Source organism: Micropterus salmoides, unplaced genomic scaffold (assembly GCF_014851395.1).
Source record: "Micropterus salmoides isolate LMB-PRFRI ecotype aquatic unplaced genomic scaffold, ASM1485139v1 Ms_hic_scaffold_7, whole genome shotgun sequence".
Taxonomy (NCBI): Eukaryota; Metazoa; Chordata; class Actinopteri; order Centrarchiformes; family Centrarchidae; genus Micropterus; species Micropterus salmoides.
The window spans coordinates 35346740-35359912 of NW_024044459.1; the positions used below are offsets into that span (position 1 = coordinate 35346740).

Here is a 13173-nt window from a genome sequence, read left to right on the forward strand (position 1 = left end):
AAATCAGTTGGCAAAAGAGCTTTTATGTTTAAAGCCCCTTTGGATTGGAATAACCTACCTTCTGATATTAGATCCATTGCTTCATTTGGGATGTATAGGCATACCCTTTCTTCTTACCTTGTGATTGACTTCTCATGCAATGAATGATGCTGACACATTGTGTCCTATACTAAAATTAAATTTATTATTATTTTGTGATCCACGTACATACAATTTCATAAGTATTATTGGCCAGTTTGACCATCTAGTGGTTGTAAAGTTCTTTATATTTCTGTAATTAGTATAATTGTAATTATTGTTGTTTTGTTTTGTGTTTTTTTTATTTTCCTGTTGTTGTTCTTGTTGTTGTTGTTGTTGTTGCTCTGTATTGGTGGTTCTGTGTGTGTGTGTATTTGTCTGTTGTCTGTCTGTACACGGACAAATGTATAAATGTCCTTTTAGTTGTTTTTTTTGTCACTGTTCTACTCTTTTCCCTCAAAAACGAGATGGTTTATCCTAATGAGATGGTTTATCCTAATAAATAAATTTGAAGAGAGAAAACGATGAAACAGAGAAGATCAAGTTCAACGCTTCTGATATTGTCTAACCAATGATATATATTGGTCTATCCAAAAGAAGAAAAGTTTATTGTCACTACTGGATTTGATCAGAAAAATATAATATTGAACTGTAACGTGTCCTGCCTTTTAACACACGTTTGTTATAACTCTTAATTACCACCTATGAGGGATGATTATTATGGATTTTCTGGATTTCATATCAGCCTTAAACCCCAATAATTATCTGTGGTCATGTACCTGTTTTATTTTCTCCATCTTATGGTTTTAAACAAATTTTTACAGTCACTTTGACCACATTATTACTAATCAAGTTACTTCTGCAGACACTGAGTACATAAAATATCAACAAAACAAACATACTAGAAGCAAACCTGTATATCCACTGTTTGGTTATTTTCACAAACTAAAGGAGCAAAAAGGCTTCAGTTAAATCCTCCTCCATGTTCTAAAGTCTCTTTTTAGACAGTGTAAAGCATGGTTAGTGCAGTTTCACTAGTTAGATAACTGCTAACATAACCATCAGTACTGTTAATTGTTATGGTCACTCACTGTACGCTAGACAGATTGTAAAGTTTTTGACATTGGCCTGTAGAAATGAAATTAACTTGACTATGCACTCAACAATATCTGTACCAAAAGGGAGAGATTTATATATTTGATCACTTTTTAGCTAAACCTTAATGGATAAAAACCAAAATGCCTTATGAAATGCTACACTTGGGTGGATTGTTGACTTCTTTCAGAAGTTTCTGTATCAAGTCACTTATTTCATTTTCATGTTTTTGATGAATATTTTTCTTTTCCTCCTCATTTTCCAGACTGTTAATTTCTTGCTCGTGTTTCTTCAGTAAGTCACTCAGCTTTTTAGTACTTCCTCTTTTTTGGTGAAACACTTCACTAAGTTGTTGATTTCTCTTTGATGTTTTTTCTTCATTTCTTCTTCACACTCTTTAAACTCCATTGCGCATTTCTCTCCAAATGTATTGAATTCCTCAGCGTTCTTTCTGGCTTCCTCTTCAACTTTCTCCTTTATATGCATCAGGCGTATTTCATAGTTTCTCTCCAGCTCCTTTCTCTCTCTTTCCTCCTGTTCTCTTCTGATTCTGTCCTCTTCTTTTCTGTTCTTTTCATATTCTTCTTTTTGCTGCTCAATTTCTTCTTGAAGCTTTTTAATTATTGTGTGTTCTTCCAGTTGCCTCAGCTCATTTTCCTTATTTCTTTTCTCCCACCACTCTTTTCGTTCTCTTTCCCAAGCCTCTTGTTTTTCTTTCATTTCTTCTCTACTCTGCCTCAGCTTTTTGTCAATGCTTTCCTTTGATTCAAATTCATGTTTAGTTTTTAACTCCAACATTTCAAGCTTTTGTTTCCACTCCTGTCGCTGTGATTCTTCCTGTATTTTCCGACACCTCTCTTCCTCTTCTCTTCTTTCTTGTTCTTTCCTTCTTCTGTCAAGTTCCTTGCTGATGTAGTCCTCGAGTTGTTTATCCCTCAGTTTTCTCTCCTTTTCAATTTCTGCTTTATCTTTTTGAATTCTTCTTTTCACCTCTTGCATTTCTTCCTCATGTTTTCTTTGAAGCTCCTCCCTCTCTCTCTTCATCTCTTCTTCCTTCTCCTTCAGGATTCTCTCCATTTCTTTCTTTATAGCAGCCTCGGCCTCTTGCAGCATCTCATTGGTGTAGCAGCTGCCTCCATTTTCCTTCACCATGGTGTCAATCTTGGTTATCAGCTCACTGACTTGGGTGTAGTTTTCTTCATCATAGTTATCAAACACATAGTATCTTCCTCCACAGTCAGAGATCAGCTTCTTAAAGGAATCGCATCCCTTTTCAATGTATTCCTCAATGGACACTTTCTCACGCTTTAGTTTATCTCCTCCAGTTAAAAGAATGATGGTGAACTTTTCAGCATTCTTCCCAAAGCCTTCCTTGATGAGTTTTAATGTCTCCTTCTCCTCTGGTGTAAATCTGCCAACGTGTAACACCAACAGGAAGACATGTGGTCCTGGAGCCAGAAGACTGATGCATTTCACCATCTCCTCATGAACCTCTTCATGGGTCAAACTATTGTCAAACAGACCAGGAGTGTCGACCACAACGACTGGACGACCGTCCACTTCACTCTGTGCTTTCTGACAAAGTTTGGTGACTGATTTTTGGTACAATTCAGCTTTAAACTCGTCTCTTCCTAGAATGGTGTTTCCTGTAGAGCTCTTTCCACAGCCAGTCTTCCCTATCAGCACAATCTTGAGACTCTCTGGGCTCTGCTCCTCATCATCACCTGTGGAATAAGACGACTTGGAGTTACTAATTTTACAATGTCACAGCACCGGTGGTACAAAAAAATGTTTTCACATATGCATGGTCAAGATCTGTTTGTGTCAGTTTGGAACTCACTTAAAGAGGTGGTATTATGCTCATTTTCAGGTTCATAATCTTATTTAGAGGTTGTACCAGAACAGGTATACATGGTTTCATTTTCAAAAAACACCATATTTGTGTCATGCACATTGCTGCAGTTCCTCTTTTCACCCTGTGTTGAAGCTTCGTTTTAGCTATGGCGTGATACACCTTGTCTCTTAATGATCTTTGTTGGGAGTTGCACATGTGCAGTTCCTAGTTAAGGACTACTAGCCAATCAGCTTCGGTTCAGCTGCATATGTTGCCGAACCAGCTTGGCAACATGGACTGGAGCAAGAGTTTCAGAGTGGTGAGTTATTAATCTGTAACAAAAGTATCTTTCATCCATAGTTTTAACTGAGCTCTGTCTCTACATCACAGTAACAACTTTATGTCCATTAACTGCCTGGAGGGTAGCTAGTGGTAGCTCATTCGGTGGAAGAGTGCATTGTGGAGAAGCATGGTGGCGTAGTGTCTGGTTGTTGTAGGTTAGAATCGGTTCCTGCAGCTAATGCTAACCCTTCTGTCTGTTGTCCACTATACTCTACATATGAGGGTACTTGGACTGAGTCAAAAGATGCACATTCTTAAACTAACTGTCAAACCCTGGCATTGAGCCCTTTTTAATAAGATGAATATGATTCAGGGGCCTCTCCAAATCCGGCCTGGTGTTAAGATGCTAAATAAAACTGTCACAAATAAAGTCAGTTTGAATCAGTTCTGGTCCGTTCCACTTACATGCCTGGCACAGTACTGGAGAAATCTTTTGTTGCAAAGAGAGTTTGGCCCCTTCGTGCCAGTGGTGGACAGTAATTAAGTATATTTACTTAAGTACTGAACTTAAGCTCAAATGAGATGTATTTTTACTTTTCATGCTACTTTCCACTTTTACTCCCCCACATCTCAGAGATATTGTACTTTTTACTTAACTGCATTTCTCTGACAGCTTCAGTAGTTACTTTACATATTACTTTTTACACACAGAAACAGATAAAGTTTATAAAAAATAATGTTTTGTTATAAACTATAATTATAGCTTATAACAATTCATACAAGTACAGCTGAAATGACTAGTTACTTGACAGAAATGTTTTGGCAACTATTCTGATCGTTTAAATCATTTTTCATGCAAAAACATTTCATGGTTTCAGCTTAACAAATGGGAAGATTTGCTGTTTTTTATCTGAATGGTTGTAATAACAATAATGTTTATTAATAATGTTAAAGTTTGGACAGAACAAGCATTGTGAAGGTGTCACTTTGAGCTCTGGGTAACTGTAACCGCAGAATCTTTACAATCCAAACAATCACTGAATTTATGGAGAAAATAATCAGCACTTTTCATATTTTAAATCCATTTTCCTGATGATACTTACATACTTATAACAGAGTACTTTTACAGTGTGGTATTGGTACTTTAACTTAAGTAAAGGATCTAAATACTTCGTCCAACACTGCTCCCGGCAGTGTTGCTTTCCTTGACTGGGTGGACGGTCCCCCCACACTGATTGCTCACAGCTCAGCAGTGGTTTCAGGTCACAAGGTTACTTGGACTAAACTAAAATACTTCAGGAGGTTGCCTTCACATTGAAAATCACTTCCTCTTAAATTAATAAAAGGAGTTTCTCACTACTCACATCATTCCAACTTTCCTAAGATGGTGTTTCTTTCCTCTCCTTTTTTGCTGTTTGCCTGCTCATATGTCTTGATCTTTGGCAACCAATCAAGAAACCCATTGACAAATACATACACTATCTGACAGTAGACGCTCATGACTCTAGCAAGGACATTATGTTTCAACATGGGAAATCCATTAACATACTTACAAGTGATGTTGCTTTTTTTCAGCATCTGCAGTTCAGCTTGCTGCATGTTGATACGTTTCTCTTGTTGTATGATTTTTTCTATTTGAGCATATGCAAATGTTTTTGTTGTATAGCCGTGTAGTTTGTCCTTGTAGGGTCTCATGTGATCCACAGTATTTAACAGCTCGAAATCTGCAGCTTGTCCTTGATGTTGAGAACAAAAGATCTTCCTCCACATCTCTGACAGAGCTCCTGGATGGCTCGGTTCCCTCTTGCAAAATCAACAGCATTTTGAGCTGCAGGATCTGACTCCACAGTGAACAGAATCATGGTGAAGTCATCGACTCGAGAGCTGAATGTGTTCTGGATGGTCTTTAACTCTCCCTTGTCTTCATCAGTGAGGGGACCCACAGGTAGGACCAGGATGAAGACATGGACGCCCTCAGGTTCACAGAGGGAGATACACCTGAGTGATTCCTCCATCACTGCCTCCTGAGGTTTTCCATACAAGGCAGGCAGCTCCACCAGGGAAACCCAACGTCCACACACCTCTCCCTGATGTTTAACACACTCTGATGAGTTGGAGACTGAATGAAACTCTGTCTGACCTAAAATGGCCTTGGCTGCTGAAGTCTTCCCTGCTCCTCTCCTCCCACACAGAACCAGGTTTAAAGCTGGTTTGATATGTTCAGACTTTGGTCTGATGGTCTCTTCAGTGAAGGTGAGGAAGGTTCCTTGGTTTTCACACACAATTTTCTCAATGTTCTCCATCAACAGTTGGTGGTCATTTTTGAACATGCTGTAGTTTCTTCCTCCACACTTCTTCAGGAGCTGTCTGACAGAGAAACTTGTTTGTGTTCCTTCATGTGTGCTGATGACCATTGAGTATTTATAAGCATCATGACCAAACAAATTCATTGTGAACAATATTTGTTGGTTCTTCTCTTCGATATCTGAAGGCTCTACTAACAACAACAGAACATTTGGTCCAGGACGACAAAGAGCCACACAGCTTCTCATCTCTTGTCTCACTGCCTCCTCAGACAGACTGAACATGTCTGGAGTTTTCACCACTTTTAAACTATTTCCTTTCCACTCTCCATAGACAGCCACGCACTGATTGGTCGGGGTATGTTTCTGGAAATCAAAACCTTGCTTTCCAATGATGAAGTTGCCGAGTATTGTCTTTAGCTCTTCACTTTTCCCCAACAGCACAATCCTGAGCACATGTGCTGTAATATAGAAAGGCTATTTATTCAGTGCTTTACAATCTTTTACAAACAAAATATGTAAATTGCGGCCCAAAGCTGGCTTCAAAGAACTGTTGTGAAATTTAGAATTTCAGTCTTATGTTTCAATGTTAAGTCAAACTGGAGACAATATCTGTTGTTGTTTCAAAGTACTGAAGACCTCCACTCATAAGTTTTAGCTGGAGCCAATTCAAGCTGAAGTTTGCAATTTCCAGTGTAAAGATATGAATACAAACATATGTGATGATGCTCCAGTGGTTCTGTTCAACAACAGTTATCTCTTAGCGCTTTTCATAAAAGAGCAGGTCTAGAACAGTGTTGGGAAGTAACACGTTGCTGTAATAATGTGACTTTTCCCAGTAACTTAATAACAGTAATATTATTACAGTTACTAATGCTAGTAATGCTGTGTTACTCATAACTAAATGCACCATCCTTGAAGTGAATGTCCACTGAACAACAAAATGAGTAATAAGTAACTAGAAGTATATTACAAGTATAGTAATGTTGTATACTGGAAGCAAAACTCTGTATTTACTTTGTATCATTGCAGTTTCCACTGGTGATGTGTTTGGTTTAAACCCTATAAAAGAAAAAAACACAATAAATAAACTAGAACTGCAAGCAGTTATGAAAGGGGTCCAAGCCAGCACACCTGGCCAAATTGCATCAAAATTTGCAGGTGTCGGACTTGTGATGATTTCAAGAAACATCTTTATCTGCCATAACAGCGCCATCGTGTCAGGAGACCATCCTGAACAAGCCGTCCATGTTTCATGTCAATGGGTCTTGTGGTTATAGAGGAACAGATATTCCCTGTTACACAGCGCCACCTAGGGGCTAATTGCACCACATTTTTTACAGGCCCTCAGAAAGCCTTGCCACTTAAGGGCCCTACGTTCTGTGTACAAGATACAACATCACTTCCTTTTTTTTAAGCATTCGTAGAAGGAAATTGTTAGCTCATAATTCTCACATTTTCTCTCATTTATTAAAATAGGTTAATCAGTTTTTGCGATTTTGCAAAAAAAACAAACAATCTAGGCGGAAATGGGCGTGGCCTACAGCACGAGATTCAGGGGAATCCCCCGAACTCGTGCGTATAAGGTTTTTGATCTATGCCTTCATACGACGGAGATCCAAGCCCAAACGCATTTTCCTTGCTTTTATGTCATACGGAAGAATAAAAATAAATACCAATACAATGATAATAGGTCCCTAGACCCCCTCGGGCTTGGACCCCTAATAAAAACCAATACGATTACAATAGAGTTCCCAGGCCCCCTCCGGCTTGGAAAACAGATTCTGACTCCTTGTCACATATTGACGCTTGGTCAAGGCCCTCTGGCATCTCTTTTTAACACCCTGGGTTCCCATTTTGCATCATTTATTGACGTTTAGGTTTCCTCCACAACAAATATGCAACTTCCGGTAAAGTTAGCAACAATAAATAGGCAACGTCCGATTAGATTTTCAAAGTAAAACGCTAGTATTTCGAACCATCGCCATTTTGAAATGGCTTGTTATTAAAGTTGTGAAACGTAGCAGTTTGGTTAGGTTTAGGCACAAAAAGTACTTTGTTGGGTTTAGGCAACAAAACTACTTGGTCAAGGTTAGGAAAAGCTCATGGTTTGGGTTAAAATAACTACGTACATCAGTTAACGCACAGCCTAAGTTAACTAATGTCAATTTACGTAACTTTGCCTAACTTAAACAAAAAAATTTAATGTTGACTTTTTGTTTCACACAGGACACAAGGCCCTCCATCCACCCCAACTACCTCTTACTCTCTCTTTTCTGTATATCACCTTTGCCATCAAAAACTGACGCTACAGGGCTTCCCCCACTGCGTTGAACTATGACTGTAAAGGGATCCATTACTGCATTACAAACTGATGACGATGGCTCTTGACCATATGTGAGGAGTCAGGGAGTGAAAACGGGTTTGCTTGGAACTCTAAATATATACAACTTCATCTTGTAAATTTTGTGTACAGTAGATGATGGTTACTTACAGCTGGTTAAAATGTTTTTTGTGGTTTCCATGATAGGTTTCAGACCTGCAAAAGATATCACCATCAAAAGAAATAAGTGTCAACTTAATGTTCTAAACATTAATGTATTTATCACACTTTTACCTTTTACCAGAAGGTCTCACAGGGTCCAAGTCAGCAGAAAGTTTCTTGTTTTTTCTGACGTTGATGATCACCTGGTAAATCCCAGGTCACATGATCTCTTTTACAATCTGAAACGGATTTACAACTAGAAAGAAATTCAAAGTTTCTTCAAGTTAGACTATTTATTTCAGGAATAAATAAATATACAGCAAAATTATAAATATATGCAGAAATAACGGTTGCGCTTGAGGCCTTCTGGGAAGCTCATGTCTCTTTAAAACACTGACATCAATGAACCTGCATTTGTAGGCAGAATAGGGACTGCGGATTTTGTCCCTTATTTCTATGTCTTCTTAGGAAGTGATCACTTCCTGACAAGACATACAATGAGTATGCACACTACCATAACAAAGGGTATAGGTTTGTAAGTCCACCTTTATGTAACCTTTGAGGCGAAACCCAGGGAAAATATCAGCTAAACACTCGTTGCATCACTCACTGCTGATTGCTTTGAGCTCATGGTAATAACTAAAGGTCCAGAATACTTAACAACATTCAGTTCAATGTGGCTCAGAATGAGGTGGATTGTCAAGTAGATTTTCAAATACATCTTCTTGGTGCATAACAATGAACATAGTAGTAGGTAAATATAAAGGAAGTACTGCAGATCAAGAAGCATAGATAAGAATATGTACAACATGACTCACTGCTGGAACACAGGAATGTGGAGCTGCTCTGTGCTGCTGGAGTTTTACATAATCTGTAGAAATACATAAAAAAACAACTTTCAGTGCATTAGTCCTGCTTGTTTGTTTTGTTGGTAGCTAGGTGACATAGTAACAACAAATACTTCAGTTAATAGCCACCATTGTGAATCCCAGATCCCAGAAGTAAGTATGCTGTTGCTCTTGCGTGATGAAGCAGAGACTTGAGGAGTTTAACAGACTGTAATAGAAATATTGTGTTATTTTTGGTTTTAAACATATGACATAATATTACTCTGTTTCAACTGAAATGAAAATGTGAAGTATTTGTAATGTTTGTAGTGTTTGTAAACACTTGTGGCCTTTTTTTCCCCCCACGGGTCCCTCAGGTATGGTTCGGATAAAATCATCTTGACCAATGTATATATATTTTTTGACTTTTGTTTATAGCTTACTGTAAAATCTATTAAGTTCACGTAAAAGGTGGACCCATGTAATTAAACTAATAAAGGAAATATATGAACACTAAATATAGTAATAATAGAGGCACAGCCAGTTAAACAGGCTTCATGTCTGTCAGACAAATAAAACAACCCTCCCTCCTAAAACATTTAGTTCACACACCTGAAAGTGAAAGTATGTGTTACATTTGAAGAATTGCATGAATATGTGTTGATGCATGTCCTGAATCACTTCCCATGGAGTGTTCATGTGTCTGTCCAGCTATGAGTGTGAAGACATTAGTCATAAGTCATATCTTAAAGACTAGTTTAATAAGGTAACTGAAGTAACTTTAATCAGCCTTACAGCAGATCTAACTCTTTGACTAACAAACTGACTAAATAAGAATCTTATTTTAGACCAAAAGACAGAAAAGCATCAGTTTTCCAGTCGGTTTTATAGAAGTATTTCTCCACTTGACACTATATTTTTTCAGTTGCTGTGATCTTCATCTGCTGATGTTCTAAGTGGATTTACATCAAAAATTCTTTCACACTCTGAAGTGCATCCCTGTGTTCATATTAGCGACATGAAAATGAGACAACATTGCAGAATAAAACAATTCATGGATATAGACGGCTGGAATGAAGACCATCTATTCCCAGTCTATAAATCTCTCAGCCGTTTAGGACTCTGACTGTCTTTTCCCATCTGACCCTCTGGGCCTCTCTGGCCATCAGGCTGCTGACTGTTCCCAGAGTGCAAAACTAAACATTGAGAAGCAGCATTTAGTTACTGAGCAGCACAGAGCTGGAACAAACCTCCAGAGGATAGTAGACCACCTTTAAATCCAGGCTCTAAACTCTGACTGAACCCTAAATACTCTTCAGTAACCATCTTGCCGTTCTGTCCTGTTTTTAAGTCTCGTCTTTATATTTTATTTTAATAATATATTTTATTTTAAATATTAATTTTATTTTAAATATTAATTTTAATGTTTGTATTTATTTATTTATTTAAATTTTCATGTTATTAATACATTATGTACCACACTTCGAATTGTCTAAAGATGCTCTTCAAATAAACTTGCCTTGCCAGTCACTCTAATACACCCACACACATGTATTTTTCCCCCCTCTTACCTGGTACTGGTCCCTCCATGTGTCCTCTTTGCCTGTCCAGTCATGATTAGTCTCTAAGACACCAGCCTCAGCATTTAAGCAGTGGCAACCCCTCCCATCTCAGTTTGGCCGCTGCTGTTGCAGCTGCGCCCTGAAATACCAAGATACTAAAAAAATATTGGAACAATGAAACACTTCTTGAGGTTGCCTGGGGAATTTTTCAGGGCACGACAGCGACAGAGACTGAGACATGCCCTCCTCAGCGGTCAATCAACAACTTATTTCATATGATTTAACAGGGTAGAGTCAGACCATAAGCTATGCATGAGATCTGATGATATTTTTATAAAGTGGCATGTTTTTAAAAAATGTATATATTTATTTGTTTTTGTCTTGTTTTTAAATCTAATGGTTTTAGATTAAGGAAAGTTTTAGTGTCAGCAGGTTCCCTGAGGGTAAAATGGTCCAGCTGTTCAGGTTAAATGTAAAGAGAGAACAACACAGTCACTTTAGCAGTAAACTGACATTATTGCATGTAAATACATTTCAAGAAATTCAAAGATGAACAAATATTTCATTGAAAAATGCATTCTTGTTGTTTGGGTGTGTGTTTCTGCACATTGGTGTCTTTGTGTCTATTTTGTGTGTAAAGTAATTTTAAAAAGATTGTTTAAGTTTTGCTAATATCAACTTTTTTATCTGAAAGAGTACTACGTATAATTGCTTCATCACCCTTATTAGTGAGGAGTAAACTTACTGTCAAGTTGACTCACCTTATGATTTCTCATGTAACACTTCATGTAACACTCTGCCCCGCCCACCAATCAAAACTATTGTTACACGTGAAGTAGTGTTGTAGCAACAATGTTACATCATAACTGTGACTGACTGTAAAATGTTTAAGCTCCATTTTACATGAAGGCCCATTGTCTCCACCCTATATGTAGTATAACAGACGTGATTTCTTCTTGTGTTTCTTGCTGTTTCAAATTTAAAAATAAGATTTCACACATTTGATCTAACACAGATTATTATTGTGTTGATCAACAGAAGGTGAATCTACTGTGATGATGACAAGCTCTGGATCCCAATCTGAAATGAACAGCTGACACTCACTGGAGTGTCATCCTATCATTAATTTCCAACTACTGATGTCAAATGTAGACTCCCACAGTAAAATGGACTAATAGACCATAAATCATGCACTGTTTGAGTTTTGGTAGTTACAGAAGTTTTCTAATTTTGGTAATTAGGAATTTCACCAGCTGAATTTTGTGCTGAATCATGAGTCAAAATAGTTAACATGAAAGTAAAGAATCATAACATGTTCAGATGTGTTTCAAAATATGAGAATAAAAAAGAAAAGGCTGTAAATGTGTCTGAACATGAGAATAAACTTATCTATTAACGGTCAGAGAACTCGAGTTTGAGACTCGGACCCGAGTGCGACTAAGTCGCACACAGTGACTTCAGACTCAACATGAGACTCGTCCTCAAAAGACTTCAGACTCGACTCGGATTCGAGGTGCGGGACTAGTGAACAATGTTTATTTGAGCTTGCCGTTATTTCCTCCCCCCGTTACCTATAACCTGCCTACGTAACACGTAGCATCTGCTGCGCGCGGCCGCACATGAGAGAGGAAAACAAACACCGGCAGCTGCTCCCCCATTTATCATAAACTTTGGCTTTAAAACTTCATACAACAAGACCCAAACAAAGAAGCGCTGAACGCAAAATAGATTAGTAACCTGAGGTTAGTTAACATGTTTAGCTCAGCACTGGCCATCTAACGTTAGCTTGCTTCTTGCTTTAGCTACGATCTACGGTAGGTTAACTCCGACTGCCGTTCGTTATGAAAAGATGAATGAGCGTTTGTTTACTTGCCAAACTTGCGGTGCTCGATTAAGTAATTATTTACGTCCCGCTGGCTGCCATTACGTTAATTATTGGCTGGAAAGAGGTTACAGGTTTATTGTTGATCATGTAACCTTACAGTTTAATTTAGTTATAACGTTACACTGGTTTGAGCGTCTGAGGGATGTGTTGACTTACACTGAAGCTGATGTTCAAGCTCCACCCGCTAGACACAAGGCTGTAAACACAGAGGACAGGTGCAGAGCATTTCAGCATCAACTGAAAGATAGTGATTCTGATTGTACAGTCGTGGTCAAAAGTTTTAAAAACGACACAAGGATTGTTTTTCACAAAGTTTGCTCATTCTGTGTTTGTAGATATTTTTGTCAGATGTTACTGCAGTATATAATCACAAGCATTTCATAAGTGTCAAAGGATTTTATTGACAATTACATTCACTGACACTTTTATCCAAAGCAACTTACAATTGCTATACATGTCAGAGGTCGCACGCCTCTGGAGCAACTAGGGGTTAAGTGTCTTACTCAGGGCCACAATGGTAGATGTTTCACAGTGGGAATTGAACCCAGGTCTCCCACACCAAAGGCAAGCATCTTATCTATGAGCCATCACCACCGCATTCAGTTTATAAAGAGTAAATATTTTCAGTGTTGGCCCTTCTCTAACTTCTGGGCCACATCCTGACTGATGGCAGCTCATTCTTGCATAATCAATTCTCGAAGTTTGTCAGAATTTTTTTTTACTCATTGAGTACTGTATTGATATGCAGTACTGCAATTTGCTAGTGAGAGTAGATTTTTACCTATTCTCATTTCGGAAAGTCCGGATGATGGATGCTACAGTGTACCTGCTCAGATTGGCTGTACTCTTTGCCCAGCCTCCCTCATTGTCAGACCATGGTTG

The 13173-nt window shown here is 38.2% G+C and overlaps 1 pseudogene; it reads right to left on the reverse strand.

Annotated features, from left to right (window-relative positions):
• Positions 1 to 1416: 1416 nt before the first annotated feature.
• On the reverse strand, positions 1417 to 10451 carry LOC119892336 (annotated as a pseudogene).
• Positions 10452 to 13173: the final 2722 nt, after the last annotated feature.